Source organism: Colobus angolensis, unplaced genomic scaffold (genome assembly GCF_000951035.1).
Source record: "Colobus angolensis palliatus isolate OR3802 unplaced genomic scaffold, Cang.pa_1.0 Scaffold103, whole genome shotgun sequence".
In the NCBI taxonomy this organism is placed as follows: Eukaryota; Metazoa; Chordata; class Mammalia; order Primates; family Cercopithecidae; genus Colobus; species Colobus angolensis.
Genome location: NW_012111253.1, coordinates 716,619 through 733,506, shown reverse-complemented (window position 1 = coordinate 733,506; position 16,888 = coordinate 716,619).

Sequence of the window (16,888 nt, the reverse complement as noted above, 5' to 3'; positions counted from 1 at the left end):
CGCCCGCCTCGGCGGGAAGCGCTGCAGCCCTGGGCCGAGCTCCCTTGGCAGCGGTGGCGGCTCGGGACCCTCTGCATGGCCGGGAGGCTGCTCTCCCTCCGTCCGGCCCTGCTGTTCCCGGGTGCCCCAGAAAAAGACAAGGTTTCCGGGCAGCTGCCGGAGCTTGTCTCGAAATCCCAATTCCAACGCCGCGTCTGCAGCCTCCCCGCCGGGCACTGCTCGGAGCAACCAGGCCCTCCTCCAGGCCACCTTCCTGGGCGCAAGGGTTGCCCATGGCCTTCCCTCTTACTGCTTTTAGTGCTGTGGGATCTTGGATCAAAAGGGACCTGAGAGTAAAATAATCTCCATGCGCCTCACAGATCTCTAAGCGCCTTAGCGACCGTGTGTATTATAAAAAGAAATTCTCAAACTCAGAATTAAAGAATCAGTTGATACTGAAATCCCCTAAGACTGCTGTCCAATACGGTAGCCACATGTGGCTAAGTGAGGGTTGGAAAGGCAGCTCGCCACTCTGTGGAGTACAGTGTAAACAGTACACCAGATGTGGAAGACCATCTCGTTAGTAAATTTTATATTGATTGCATGTTGAAAAGATAATATTTTGGACATATTACATTAAATTAGATACATTATTAAGTTAATTTCTCTTTTTAAAGACTTTAACTGTGGCTAGCTACTAGAAAATTTTGATTGTATGTGTGGACAGCACAGCTCTAAAATGGAAAGAAATGCCACTTAGGTAGTAGGGTAACTATTTGTCCTAATTTTAAGTAATTTCAAGAAGATACTAGTACTCCATGTTTCTGTTTCTTCAATCTAGATGAATTTATGCTATTTCTACATTGTTTTATGTTTATTGTTTCAAGTAATTTCCTTTTAAATAATCCACGACCTCCCTTGAGAGATTTCAGAATTGAATTCAGTTTTGAAAAGACGTTGTGGCCGGGTACAGTGGCTCACGCCTGTAATCCCAACACTTTGGGGCCGAGGCAGGTGGATCACGAGGTCAGGAGTTCAAGACCGGCCTGGCCAAGATGGTGAAAGCCTGTCTCTACTAAAATTACAAAAAATTAGCCGGGTGTAGTGGCCGGCGCCTGTAATCCCAGCTACTCCGGAGGCTGAGGCAGAGAATTGCTTAAACCTGGAGGGGCGGAGGTTGCAGTGAGCCAAGATCGCGCCGCTGCGCTCCAGCCTGGGTAACAGCGGGATTCCGTCTCAAAACAAAAAGAAAGAAAGAAACGTTGTTTATTATTGCTGTTTATGATAGTTAATAGTGACTGAATGATCTACCTCAATCTGCAAATAAATGACAAACTACAACTAGAAGAGTTAATGTCCGAACCATTCCTCCATTAACATCCTTGGTTCCGCTGGTGTAGAATCAGTGGGAAAGAACAATGCTTCAAAATCAAATTCCCGCTGTTGAGAGTTTCTGGTTGATAAAAATAGCAGGACTGAGGGCCCGGCGCAGTGGCTCATGCCTGTAATCCCAGCAGTTTGGAAGGCCCAGGCAGGAGGATTGCTTGAAGCCAGGAGTTTGGGAGATGAGCCTGGGCAACATGACGAAACTCTGTCTCTACAAAAAAAAAAACAAAAAAAAAAAAACAAAGCAAAACAATTAGCCAGGTATGGTGATGGCACCTGTAGTCCCAGTTGCCAGGAAGGCTGAGGTGGTAGGATCAGCTGATCCTAGGAAGTGGCGGGTGCAGTGAGCTGTGATCGTGCCACTTGACTCCAGCCTGGGTGACAGTGAGACCCTGTCAAAAAAAAAAAAAAAAAAAACAGAATAGAATCCTAACATTGAAACAACATTCCAAACAAAAATTTACTATTGTAGTTAATTCTAAAGCGCACTTCAAAAAAACACTAATGAATTTTAATTTCTCTGAAATGGGAATGCATCTCACAGTCAATGCCATATTACAATTAATTGGCATGTTTTTTCTTTTTTCCTTTTTTTTTTCTGAGATGGAGTCTCGGTCTGTTGCCCAGGCTGGAGTGCAGTGGCATGATCTAGGCTCATGGCAACCTCTGCCTCCCGAGTTCAAGCAATTCTCCTGTCTCACCCTCCCGGGTAGCTGGGACTACAGGTGCCCGCCACCACACCCGGCTAATTTTTGTGTTTTTAGTAGAGACAGGGTTTCACCATATTGGTCAGGCTGGTCTCGAACTCCTGACCTCAGGTGATCCACTGGCCTCAGCCTTCCAAAGTGCTGGGATTACAGGCGTGAGTCACTGCGCCCAGCCAATGGCTTGTGGTTTTTTTTTTACTCAAATATAAAATAATAATGCATCTTAGTGATATATAAAATAATGCTGCATCTTATAATTAAATGCCCTCTTAGATTTAAGGAACTACACCAATTGCTTAATTTAAGCATTGTTTCATATTCTGCATTTTTTGAAAAAAATGTTTTCTGAAACCTTACAACAAAGGATTTTATACAGTATGACCAATAACACAAAAAAATGAGGCCAAAGAAATGTGAAAGTAGATATTCTTAAGAGTTAACAAATTTGCTAAATTGAGTATAATCAGTAGATTAAAGATCAGTTACCTTATGCTTGACCCTAGTTAAACTATGTTTACCCAAACTTCGTTTTAAAACAACAGCTTTAAGCAAAGGGAAGAGTATGAAAACGGTATAAGGATCCGTGGTTGCCATGGAGCAGAGGAAAGGGACAAAGAGATGACAGAGGATTTTTAGGGCTGTGAGTGAAACTATTCTGTATGATCCTATAATATGTATACCTGTGAATATGGCGCTCTGGTGCAGGATGTTGATAGTGTAGGAGGCTGGTGGAGGGAATGGCAGGGGGTATATGGGAACCCTCTGTACTTTCTGCTCAGTTTTGCTGTGAACCTAAAACTACTCTGAAAAGAAATTTTTTAAAAAAATTAGTGTACAAACGTGTATAAAATTGGAAATGCTACAAATGTCTGAATAAGATGCACCAGTTTGTGGCTGGGCACAGTGGCTCAGGCCTCTAATCCCAGCACTTTGGGAGGCCAAGGTGGGAGGATCACTTGAGCCCAGGAGTTTGAGACCAGCCTGGGCAACATGGCAAAACCCCATTTCTACAAAAAATAGAAAAATTAGCTGGGCGTGGTGGCGGGCAACATGGTAAAACCCTGTTTCCACAAAAAATACAAAAATTAGCCAGGCATGGTGGTAGGCACCTGTAATTCCAGCTACTCGGGAGGCTGAGGCAGGAGAATCACTTGAACCTGGGAGGCAGAGGTTGCAGTGAGCCAAGATCTTGCCACTGCACTCCAGCTTGGGTGACAGAGCGAGACTCTGTCTTTAAAAAAATAATAATAATAATTACCAGTTTGCCATCAGATTCCAGGGTTTAGCACCTTGTGGACACTTAAATATTTGTTGACTGAATGAATAGATAAAATGCTTATTTATCCATTGACAGAAGTCAGTGGCTTCTGAAATTTTCTGGAAAAATTTCTCAGCTTTCTCCTTTGTAAAGATTTTTAAATGGTTTTTCTTTGTGAGAAAAATACACGTTAACTTCCATACCTCCTCCTTTACCTTATAAAATTAAGACAGAGAATTAGAGTAATTACATATTAGTTCAACTAATCACACCCTGAAGACCTACTCCAAAGCCCATACTTTACTTGACAGTCAACAGCATAATTTTTGGCTCAATATCAGACGTATTTTCCATCTTTGTCATTGTTATAAATAATTTTTCATATAAACATTTTAAAGATCGCAATTCCGTTTTCTCTGGTGAGTGTATTATTATTTTTAAAACATAGGCATACTGCAAATTTTCAGCCCTATAAAAACTTTAAAAATAAGGTGAAAACAAGGTGATCCTCCAGAAATGGAGTAAATTTGAAGTTTCATAAACTAAGTTAGAATCAATTAGCATGAAATTTGTGGTGCTAATGCCAAGAAAAAAATAATTCTTGTCTTTTTTCTAAGCATGTTTAGAATTAAGTAGAAAAATAATTACCAGCTCAGGTGATTAATTTACATTGGTTTGTTATGCATGAAATGGTAACTTTGTAAAAGCCTTCAGATCCTACGATACTGTGTTACTGTAAATTGCCTTTAAATGATACAAAGATTCCGGGCAAATTATCAGTTCAGCACCTGATCTTGATAAACCACTGGTATCCTGTGTTTATATATGTGGGTGTGGTCCAGGGGAGTGACTAGAGTTGACTAGAGTTGACTAGAGTTCATGTTCTTCTCAGCTGCTATGCTAACTCATATCCAAATGCCTAATTAAAATTTTTTTTTTTTTTTTTTTTTGAGATGGAGTTTCGCTCTTGTCGCCCAGGCTGGAGTGCAGTGGCACAATCTCAGCTCACTGCAACCTCTACCTCCCAGGTTCAAGCGATTCACCTACCTCAGCCTCCAGAGTAGCTAGGACTACAGACGCACACCACCACGCCCGACTAGTTTTTGTATTTTTAGTAGAGACGGGGTTTCACCATGTTGGCCAAGATGTTCTCGATCTCCTGACCTTGTGATCCGCCTGCCTCGGCCTCCCAAAGTGCTGGGATTACAGGCGTGAGCCACCGCGTCCAGCCTATTATCTTTTTAAAAGTGTTTTTGGAAATTTCTTTCATTTTAGATAGATAGTTATGACTCATTCTAGTTTATTTAAGCTCATAATGTTAAAATCTTCACCTAGACTATGCAGCTTGTGTATGTGTGTAAACAAACTCAGTAAGTTTATTGTGGAGAGAGATTGACTAATATTTACTGAACAAGGGAACATAAATGACATGCTAGGGAAATTATTTAACCATTAACTTGATTTTCACAACAATCATAAACTGTACAGTTAGAACCCAAAAAGATTAAGTTAAATGCCCAGATGACATTCAATAAGTGAGAACGATGGGAGTTTGGACCTGGCTCTGTCAGACTCCAAAGCCGGTGCTATTTAAGTAAGCAAGTACAGTATTGAGTTAATTTAAACAACATATAGTAGATGTTCAACTCTCAAAATTCAATTTACAAAGTAGATTTTGGTCTAGCATTATTTAGTTTGATAACCAATGTAATATATACTTCATCATCTGAGATTTAGGAAAGTCAATTTCACCATCTGAGACTTAGGAAGGTATATCATGTTTTTCCGCTAAGATGCGCTGGAAATTTAAACATCTTGCCCTTTCCTTCGACCATATAATTTGCTTCAGTTAAGAGGAATTTTATGAAACATAATGTCATTGCAGAATAGTTCATTAAGAGCACAAAAAAAAAGTGGAAGAATTTAAAAGAGCAATCTTTTTCGTAAGTGCTTTTTTCTCACAAAATAATTCAGGAAAATTCCAACAAAATCTGTTTCTTTTTTTTTTTTTGAGACGGAGTCTCACTCTGTCGCCCAGGCTGGAGTGCAGTGGCCAGATCTCAGCTCACTGCAAGCTCCGCCTCCCGGGTTCCCGCCATTCTCCTGCCTCAGCCTCCCGAGTAGCTGGGACTACAGGCGCCCGCCACCTCGCCCGGCTAGTTTTTTGTATTTTTTAGTAGAGATGGGGTTTCACCGTGTTAGCCAGGATGGTCTCGATCTCCTGACCTCGTGATCCGCCCGTCTCGGCCTCCCAAAGTGCTGGGATTACAGGCTTGAGCCACCGCGCCCGGCCTCAAAATCTGTTTCTTATTGTATCATTTTACAGAATCACCAACAATATAACTAAAACTTGAATTTAACATTTACTAAGAAACAAAGGCTGTTAAGATAAACTAGACCTCCTGACTTTAGAATCTCTACAAAATACTTTATCTTAAGAATGCTTTGCTTTAGGTTACAGTGTAAACTATTGGCTAAGCCTGAATACTGTGAAAGCAAGACAGGCTGAGTTTGAATTCTAGTCCACCATTTACTAGCTATGTGACCTAAGCAAGTCACTTAACCTCTCTTGCCTCAGCTTTTTTATTTTTATTTTGTAGAGAAAGGGTCTTGCTATGTTGCCCAGGCTGGTCTTGAACTCCTGATCTAAAGCAATCCTACTGCCCTAGCTTCCCAAAGTGCTAGGATCACAAGTGTAAGGCTCTGTGCCCAGCCTCTTGCCTCAGTTTCTTTGTCTATAAATGGGTTGTTGTGAGGACTAAATAAGTTAACATATGTAAAATATTTATAACAATTCCAGGGACATGGATATAAAGTTTTACTATTATTCCTTAATTGAGGAAGTACATTCATTCTGTCTCATTTCATCTACATTACTAACTTTTGTTTTCGCTATTTCTCCCTTTACTGTTTCAACCCATAAAAAATAAAATTACCTGTTAGAAGGATTTATCTTTGGCAAATTATTCCTTGTGACAGAGCATACAATACTTTACAATTCTCAAATATTACACAAACCAGAGTATATTGTAGATCTCATCTTCTTGCTGATATACCTGGTGTAGTCAATCAGAAACAAATGCAATTAGATGACAACTGTAGGAAATAGGAGAAATATAATTAAATAGTAAAGTGCAAACAAAGATGCTTTTATTCCATGGGAAAAATACATTTCAGACCTTGAAAGAAAATATTCGCTACAAGTCAGCATAATATTAGAAAGGTACACAAATTGGCCTTCTGGTGTTAAGAAACAATGATATCAAATAGTCTTTAAACTAGTTTTGGTAATAAGTACCTCATAAAATATAATTAAATGCATCAAGATTAACACGAGGCAAAGTTTTCAGAGTCAAGTTTACATAAATATATTATTTTTTGAAGCTCAGAATTGGCAAAAGGTGTTATAACATTTACACAAATTGGTACCAAACTAATAACTAATTTGTGAAAAAGATGCATCCTCCCCTGGTCTAGTGATTTTATAGTTTGGAAATCATATCTGATTGTTTTTAGCCTTTTATATCATTGTAGGTATAAATTTGAAGTGTTGTCTAAAACGTGAAAAAGCACGAAACAATGCATTTTGCAATACAAGGAAATATAAACAACTATTAGGGCCTGCCCTGTCACATAAGCTCATGCCTAAATTCAATTGCCAACCCACCTTAACTATTTTGGGATCCCTCATTAACAGTCATCAACAGTTAATGATGGGAGCCATCATTAACAGTCATTTCCTCTATAATGGAGAACACTGAGCAAAATTATTAAGACTGTTAGGATGACAAAGTAAACAAATTGATGGATTTTCCTTATATTTTCCTTTATTCCTCAACAAATATTAAAATATACAAGGCAGCCAGGCATGATGGTCATGCTGATAATTTTAGCACTTTGGGAGGCCAAGGTGAGAGGATCACTTGAACGCAAGAGTTTAAGACCATCCTGGATAACATAGTGAGATCCTGTCTTTGTTTTGTTGTTTTTTTAGTAAAAAAAAATATATATACACACACACACACAACCTATACATACATGTATACACACATGTATGCACACATGCACGTATACACATGTACACATGCATAGACACGTACATGCATGCACACATGCATACACATATATGCCCATGCATACACACATGCATGCACACGTGTATACATGGCATGTATGCATGCATATATCCACATATGTACATATACATGTACACATACATGCATGCACCCACGCATGCATACAAACATGTATGGATGCATGTATACACACAGGTATGTGTGCTTGTATACATACATGTATGCACGCATGTATACATGAGGCTGAGCACGGTGGCTCATGCATATAATCCCAGCACTTTGGGAGGCTGAATCTGGGAGGTTCCTTGGCCCAGGAATTAGAGACCAGGGTGAACAACATAGTGAAACTCCATCTCTATAAAAAATGCAAAACAGCCTGCACCTGTAGTCTCAGATACTCAGGAGGCTGAGGCAGAGATTGCAGTAAGCCGAGATCACTTGAGGTCAAGAGTTCAAGACCAGCCTGGCCAACATTGTGAAACACTGTCTCTACTAAAAATACAAAAATAGCCGAGATCATGCCACTGCACCCCAGCCTGGGTGACAGAGTGAGACTGTCTCAAAATAATAAAATAATAATACAATAAAATATGTGATGTTCCAGGTACACAGTATTCTCATGCTTTGGATACAAAGTTAAAAATAACATATTTTTCCCCCCCTGGAGAAGTTTCTCATTCAACTAAGGAAGAGAAATGCAAAAATGTATCATTGTAATGCAATGAGTGTTGATATAGAGGTATGAGAAAAATTGAGAATTGGGAATGGTTACTTTTATTACAGAAAGTCTAGAAAGACTTCATGGAGAAGGTCATCTGGGTCCTGAAGAAAGACTAAGACATTGCCAAGAGTGAGGAAAGTGCAGCTGGGAGCCTATAACCCCAGCATTTTGGGAGGCCGAGGTGGGCAGATCACTTGAGGCCAGGAGTTCGAAACCAGGAGTTCAAGACCAGCCTGGCCAACAGGCAAAAACCCATCTCTACTAAAACTACAAAAATTAGCTGGGCATAATGGCAGCTACTCGGGAAGCTGAGCTACTCGGGAGGCTTGAACCCAGGAGGTGGAGGGTGCAGTGAGCTGAGATCGCGCCGTTGCACTCCAGCCTGGGTGACAGAGCTAGACTCCATCACAAACAAACAAACAAATAAACAAAACTTGGATGGCCTTGAGAAACAGTTGACCTGGGTTAACTAGTAAATTCATTGATCTGTAACTGAAAATCCGGTTATGGGGAGTATGACCTTATGAATGACCATCTAATGCAGGATGCAGGACTCTTTTGAGAAAGGAGACACTATTAACAATCAGGCTAGGAGAAACTGAGGCTGTCACAGGGTCACACCCTATATAAAGGAAACAAGAGTCAGGCACAGTTCAAAAATGGAGTTCTTGTTCCATTTTTCTATGATAGTCTTGGCCCGCCCCTTCTCTATGTGTCAGTTTTGTCTTTATTTTATTTTATTTATTTTATTTTTGCAATAGAGTCTCATTCTGTCTTCCAGGCTGGAGTACAGTGGCAAGATCTTGGCTCACTGCAACCTCTGCCTCCTGGGTTTATCGATTTTCATACTTCAACCCCGTTGAGTAGCTGCGATTACAGGCGTGCGCTAATTTTTGTATTTTTAGTAGATACAGGGTTTCACCGTGTTTGCCAGGGTTGTCTCAAACTCCTGACCTCAAGTGACCTGCTGCCTTGGCCTCCCAAAGTGCTAGGATTACAGGCGCAAGGTACTGCATCCAGCAGTTTTGTCTTTAAGCTGACCTCTCTCACGGTTTTAAGTCAGCTGCCAACAATTATCAGTACTTCACATCCAGGAAGAGAGAGCAAGTGTTAGTTATGACCTGACAAAAATCTTAAGCCTTTTTATTTTTCTAATGGTTACCCTTAAATACCATTTGTTAGGGTATGGCAAGGCAGACTAGAAGAGTCAAATTAGAATGTATTGAAGCTAGTAGTAAGGATAATTCCATCCAAACCGCAAGACAATTTTGTAATGAATGGGGGAGGAATAGAATTGGAAAGAAAACCACAATAGCCACCACACTGAGTTTTTCCAAAACAATAGAAAATTTCCAAGACATCTTAAATATGAAAGATTCCAGGTTAACTCTTCCAGCTTGTTATTTTTCTAAATAATAGCTTTATTGAGATATAGTCACACACCATAATATTCACTCCTTTAAAGCATACCATTCAGTGAATTTTAGCATCTTCACAGAGTTGAGCAACCATCCCTACCCAACCTTAGAAGATTTTCTCACTGCAAAAAGAAACCTCATACCCATTAGCAGTCATTCCCCACTTCCCCTTCCCCCAGCTCCTGGCAACTATTAATTTAATTTTTTTCTATATAGGTTTCCCTATCTTGACTATTTCATAAAACTGGAATTGGTGGGCCGGGCACAGTGGCTCACACCTGTAATCCCAGCGCTTTGGGCGGCTGAGGCAGGCGAATCACCTGAGGTCAGGAGTTTGAGACCAGCTTGACCAACATGGAAAAACCCCATCTCTACTAAAAATACAAAATTATCTGGGTGTGGTGGCACATGTCTGTAATCCCAGCTACTTGGGAGGCTGAGGCAGGAGAATTGATTGAACTCAGGAGGCAGAGGTTGCAGTGAGCCAAGATCATGCCATTACACTCCAGCCTGGGCAAAAAGAGTGAAACTCTGTCTCAAAAAAAAAAAAAAAAGGAATTAACTTATTATGCAGACTTTTATGACTACCTTCTTTCACAGCATGATATTTTCAAGGTTTATCCATGTCATAGAACATATCAGTACTTCATTCCTTTTGATAGCCAAATAATATTCCATTTTGTGGATATTGTTTCTCCATTTATTAATCGAGTTCGATTTGGGTTGTTTCCATGTTTTGGCTATTATGAATAAAGCTGTTATGAACATCATGTACAGGTTTTTGTATAGGCATATATTTTTTATTTCTCTTGGGTATATACCTAAGAGTGCTGAGCTGTATGGTGACTTTATGTTTAGCTTTTGGAGTTACTGCCAGACTCTTCTAAAGTGACTGTACCATTTTACAATCCCACCAGCAAGATATGCCAGTTCCCGTTTCTCCACATCCTCACCAAAATTTGTCGTAACTGTCTTAGTAAGTGTGAAGTGATTTCTCACTGTGGTATTGATTTGTATTTCCTTAATGGCTAATGATGTTAAGCATATTTTAATGTTCTTATTGACCATTTGTATATATTCTTTGAAGGAATATCTATTAAAATCCCTTCTGATTTTTAAAACTGTGGTTTTATCTTTTTATTATTTAGTTATAAGAGTACTTTATGGGCTGCTTGTGGTGGCTCATGCCTGTAATCCCAGCACTTTGGGAAGCCAAGGCAGGTGGATCGCTTTAGCCCAGGAGTTCGAGTCCAGTCTGTCACATGGTAAAACTCCATCTCTACAAAAAAATACAAAAATTAGCTGGGTGAGATGGCACACACCTGGAGTCCCAACTACTCAGGAGGCTGAGGTGGGAGATCACTTGATCCTAGGAAGTCAAAACTCGAGTGAGCCATGAGTGTGCTACTGCACTCCAGCCTGGTTAATGGACAGCACAAGACTCTGTCTCAAACAAAAACAAAAACAAAAAACAAAAACCCAAGAGTGTTTTATGTATTCTAGGTACAAGTTGCTTATCAGATATATGATTAGCAATTACTGCCCCTCATTCTGTGGATTTTCTTTTCCCTTCCTTGATGGTGTCATTTGAAGCACTTTTTTTTTTTTTTTAAGATGGAGTTTTGCTCTTGTTGCCCAGGATGGAATGCAGTGGCGTGATCTTGGCTCACTGCAACCTCCGCCTCCTGGGTTCCAGCGAGTCTCCTGCCTCAGCCTCCCAAGTAGCTGGGATTATAGGCATGCACCACCACACCCAACTAATTTTGTATTTTTAGTAGAGACAGGGTTCCTCCATGTTGGTCAGGCTGGTCTCAAACTCCCAACCTCAGGTGATCCGCCCACCTCAGCCTCCCAAAGTAAAGCATAACATTTTTTATTTGGATGGTCCAATACATCTGTTTTTTGTTTTGTCACCTGTTCTTTAGAATCATGTCAAAGACACCATTGGCTAACTCAGGTCACAAGGTTTATGCCCATGTTTTCTTCTAAAAATTGTATAGTTTTAACTCTTGTATTTAAGTATTTGATCCAGTTTGAGTTAAGTTTTGTATATCGTGTAAGATAGGTGTCCATCTTCATTCTTTTGCACGTGAATATCCTGTTGTCCTAGCACCACTTATTGAAAAGATGATTCTTTTGACAATGGTGCTGAGAACATTGCATGATGTCAACATCATCGTCAAAAATTGACTGCAGACATATAGATTTATTTCTAGACTCTTATTCATTCATCTGCATGTCTATCCTTATGCCAGTAGCACATGGTCTTGATTATTGTCAATTTGTAGTAACTTTGTAACTTTGAAACTGGGAAGCCTGAGAACTTTGTTCTTTTGCAAGATTGTTTTTGATTCTTCTGTGTCTTTTTTTTTTTTTCCCCTAAGGCAGAGTCTCGCTCTGTTACCCAGGCTGGAGTGCAGTGGTATGATCTTGGCTCACTGCAACCTCTGCCTCCCAGGTTCAAGCGATTCTCCTGCCTTAGCCTCCTGAGTAGCTGGAATTACAGGCACGCACCACCATGCCCAGCTAATTTTGTATTTTTAGTGGAGAAAAGGTTTCATCATGTTGGTCAGCCTAGTCTTGAACTCCTGACTTCGTGATCAGTCTGCCTTCGCCTCCCAAAGTGCTGGGATTACAGGCGTGAGCCACTGTGCCCAGCCCATCTGTCTCTCTTGAGTTTCAATATGAATTTCATGGTTAGCTTGTTAATTTTTGAAAAAGAAAAGCTGAGATTTTGATAGAGGTTGCATTAAATCTGTAGATCAATTTGGATGCTATTGCCATCTATTTTTTTTTGGAGACAGAGTCTCACTCTGTCGCCCAGGCTGGAGTGCAGTGGTATGATCTCAGCTCACTGTAGCCTCTGCCTCCCAGGTTCAAGCAATTCCCCTGCCTCAGCCTCCCAAGTAGCTGGGACTACAGGCGCCCACCACCATGCCCAGCTAACTTTTGTATTTTTAGTAGAGACAGTGTATCACAATGTTGGCCAGGCTGGTCTCGAACTCTTGACCTCAAGTGATCTGCCTACCTTGGTCTCCCAATGTGCTGGGATTACAGGCGTGAGCCACCACGCCCGTCAAGTATTACCATCTTAACAATACTAAGTCTTCTGATGCGTGAACATGGGATGGCTTCCCATTTATTTATGTCTTTAATTTCATTTAGCAATGCTTTCTAGTTTTTAGTGTACAGGTCTTGAAGTTCTTTTCTTAAATTTATTTCCGGGTATTTTATTCTCTTTTATGCTGTTGTGGGCTTTTGTTTGTTTTTGTTTTTGAGAGCAGAGTCTCATTCTGTCACCAAGGGTGGAGTGCAGTGGTATGACCGTGACTCACTGCAGCCTCAATTTCCCTGGCTCAAGTGATTCTCCCACCTTAGCCTGCCAAGTAGCAGGCACTACAGGCATGCACTACCATGTTTGGCTAATTTTTTAATTTTTTGTAGAGATGGGTCTTGCTGTGTTGCCTAGACTGGTCTTGAACTCCTGGACTCAAGTAATCTCCTCACCTTGGCTTCCCAAAGTAATGGCATTACACGCATGAGCTGCTGCACCCGGCCTCTGATGCTATTGTGAATTAAATTATCTTCTTAATTTTATCTTTGGGTTGTTCATTGCAAATGTATAGAAATACAATTGAATTTTGTATATTGATCTGTATCCTACAGCCTTGCTGACTTGCTTGTTCTAATAGCTTTTGTATGTGTGTTTGTGTGTGTGTGTATTCCTTAAGATTTTCTATGTATAAGATCACGCTATCTTTAAATATAAGTAGTTTTACTTCTCTCCTTCCAATCAGGGTGTTTTTTATTTATTTTCCTTACCCAATTGCCCCCAGCTAGACAGCTAGAACTTCCAGTATAACGTAAATAGAAGTGGTAAGAGCGGACATCATTGACCTGTTCCCGCTTATAAGGGGGAAAGCTTTCAATCTTTCACCATTAATTATGCTGTTGGCTATGAGTTTTTCACAGATGCCATTTATCAGGTTGAGGAAGTGCCCTTTTATTCCTCAATTGTTGAGTGTTTTTATCATAAAAGAGTGTTGAATTTTGTCACAAGATTTTTCTATGTCTATTGAGATGATCATACAGTTTATCATTCTACTAATACAGTGTATTATATTGCTTGATTTTCAGATGCTAAACCAACCTTGCATTCCTGGAACAAATCCCACCTGGTCATATTGTCTAATTATTTTTATATGTTGCTAGATTCAGTTTGCTAATATTCATTGAAGATTTTTGCACCTGTATTTATAAGAGATGTTGGTCTCTAGTGTTATTTTCTTGCAATGTCTTCAGTTTTGGTATCAGGGTAATACTAGCTTTATAGAATAGTTGAGAAATGTTCCCTTTTCTTCCACTTTTTAGAAAGTTTTTGAATAATTTGTATTAATTCTTCTATTTTTAAATGCTTGGTAGAATTCAATATGGAAGGCATCTGGGCTTGGGCTTTTCTTTTGGGTAAATTTCTTTTTTAATACTATTTCAATGTCTTGACTTATTATAGGTCTATTCAGATATTCTGTTTCTTCTTGAATCAGCTTCAGTAGTTTGTGTCTTTCTGGGAAGTGATCCATTTCATGGAAGTTATCTAATTTGTGGACAAACAGTTGTTGTAGTATCCCCTGGTAATTCCTTTTATTTCTATTTGGTCGTAATGTTTCTTCTTTCATTGCTGATTTTAGTAATTTTATTCTTCTCTTTTTTTCTTTTGGTCAGTCTAACTAAATATTTCTCTATCTTGTGGATATTTTCAAAGAACAAACTTTTGGTTGCATTGATTTTCTGTATTGTTTTTCTCTTTTCTATTTCGTTTATTTCTGCTTTAATTTTTATTATTTTTCTACTGCTGCTTACGCTGAGCTTAGCTTGCTCTTTTGCTCCAGTTTTTTAAGGTGGAAGTTTAATTTATTAATTTGGTATATTTTTCTTCTTTAAAATATAGGCCTTTATACCTATACATTTCTTTCTGCACTGATTTAACTATACACCATGAATTTTGGTAAACTGTACTTTTATTTCCATCTACTTCAAAGTGTGGAAATAGGGCACATGGAAATTCCACAAAGCTTACTGTTTTTACCTAGATGAACCACTTTTGTTTTTCTTTTCTTTTCTTTTTTTTTTTTTGAGATGGAGTCTTACTGTGTTGCCCAAGCTGGAATGCAGTGGTGTGACATTGGCTCACTGCAACCTCTGCCTCCCAGGTTCAAACGATTCTCCTGCCTCACCCCCCTGAGTAGCTGGGATTACAGGTGCCTGCCACCATGCCTAGCTAATTTTTGTATTTTTAGTAGAGATGGGATTTCACTATATTGGTCAGGCTGATCTCAAACTCCTGACCTCAGGTGATCCACCCTCCTTGGCCTCTCAAAGTACTGGGATTACAGGTGTGAGCCACTGCGCCCAGCCTCAACCATTTTTCTTGAAGAAAAGCTTCTTGGATAGTTGTAGGTCTTTCGTTAATTTCCAGAGTTCTGAGAAAAGTTAATTTTGACAATTTTTGCAAAGTGTTCACATTGCTTATATGGAGGAGACGATTTTCGGAATTTCTTCGTCTGCCATTCATTCTCAAGTGCTGCCTTCCAGCTTTTGTTTGCCATAAAGCGTTTTCATCCTCCCTAGAATTCACTGGCAGTTCTGTTCAACTAGGCATAAGGTGGGGATAAATTGTAGATAAAGAGAGTTGAAAATGGTTAAAATAAAAATGGTTCAAAATGATTAGTCATCCATTGATAAGAAATGAAGACAAGCTTTTTCGTTGAGACACCTGAGTTTTTTAAAGCCCTCGGAAGCCATCATCAATTAAGTTTAAAATCTGCTCTGTTTATTTTTACTTTTCTCAGCCCTTTAGTCTCACCATTTCCATGCTGACCATGAATGGGCCTTCGGAAAGTTATCCTAAGGGTTAAAAATAATGGTGATAATGATTTTCTACTTGTTTGAAGCCACTATGCTAAGGGAAGAGGAACTAGTTCTTATATGACCTGGGATGCTACTCCTTTGGTATATTAGTGATTTCCACCAAATTTATTCTATGTGCAAGCATTAAGCATAATTAATAAATTTGTTGAGCAATTTTCCAGTTAGATTACCTATTTATAGAGTTTTGTTCCAAGGGAGGCAAACGTCTCATTCCTCACAGCTAGAAGCAGGGCCCTGTCGGAACCACCATTAGTATTTATTCCCCAGTAATTTGTTAACTTTACAATAGGGTGGAACAAATACATAAAAATTAAAATGAACTGTATGAGCACTTGACAGGGCAGTGCAAGAGGAAGAGGATTACAAGTAATTCATAGAGTCAGCAGTTAGAGTTTTTTGGATACCTTAGTGACAGCAGAGCCATATTAATGAAGCATGGGGAGCTAAATAATTTATCCAAGGTCAAACGGCTAGTAAGTGGACCTAAACCCTTCCTTTTTGGAATCTGGAAATTGAGAGTAGAAAGGAGAGTCTTATTTCAACAATTTGCCGTACTACTGAGACAGCTTGAATTCACTTTGGCTCCTCAATCCTCTTTACCACTGCTCTAGGCGAGACTCTCAAACTTTATTGTGTATGTTAATCAGTTAGGAATCTTGTCAAAATGTAGATTCCAATTCAGTGGGTCTGGGGTGGAGCCTGATATTCCACATTTTTAATAAGCACCCAGGCAATGCCCATGCTGGTGTACAGATCTCGCTTTCAGTGCCAAGGCTCTGGCCATCACAGCATCCATATCTGGCAGCAATATCTTTCCTCTTTTTTTTTTTTTTTTGAGATGGAGTCTTGCTCTGTCACCAGCCTGGAGTGCAATGGTGTGATCTCGGCTCACTGCAACCTCCACCTCCTGGGTTCAAGCGATTCTCCTGCCTCACCCTCCTGAGTAGGTGGGACTACAGGCGCACACCACACCTGGCTAACTTCTTTGTATTTTAGTGGAGATGGGGTTTCACCATGTTGACCATGATGGTCTCAATCTCTTGACCTCGTGATCCACCCACCTCAGCCTCCCAAAGTGCTGGGATTACAGACATGAGCCACTGCACCCAGCCAGCAGCAGTATCTTTCTAAATGTTCTTGCTGCCCTCCAGGCAGGTAGCAGAATTTTGCAAGAACTTTTTCTGTTTGTTTTTGTACTTTCTCAGAGTTGTTACCAGTGCTCCACTTATTCCTACACTAGTACATATCCTTTATCCCTCCATCCTTCATCCCTCTTGTAGCTACGGCAATTTAGCATTCCAAAAAGATAGAATTTAGGCTGGGCATGGTGGCTCCTGCCTGTAATCCCAGCACTTTGGGAGGCTGAGGTGGATGGATCACTTGAGGTCAGGAGCTCGAGACCAGCCTGACCAACA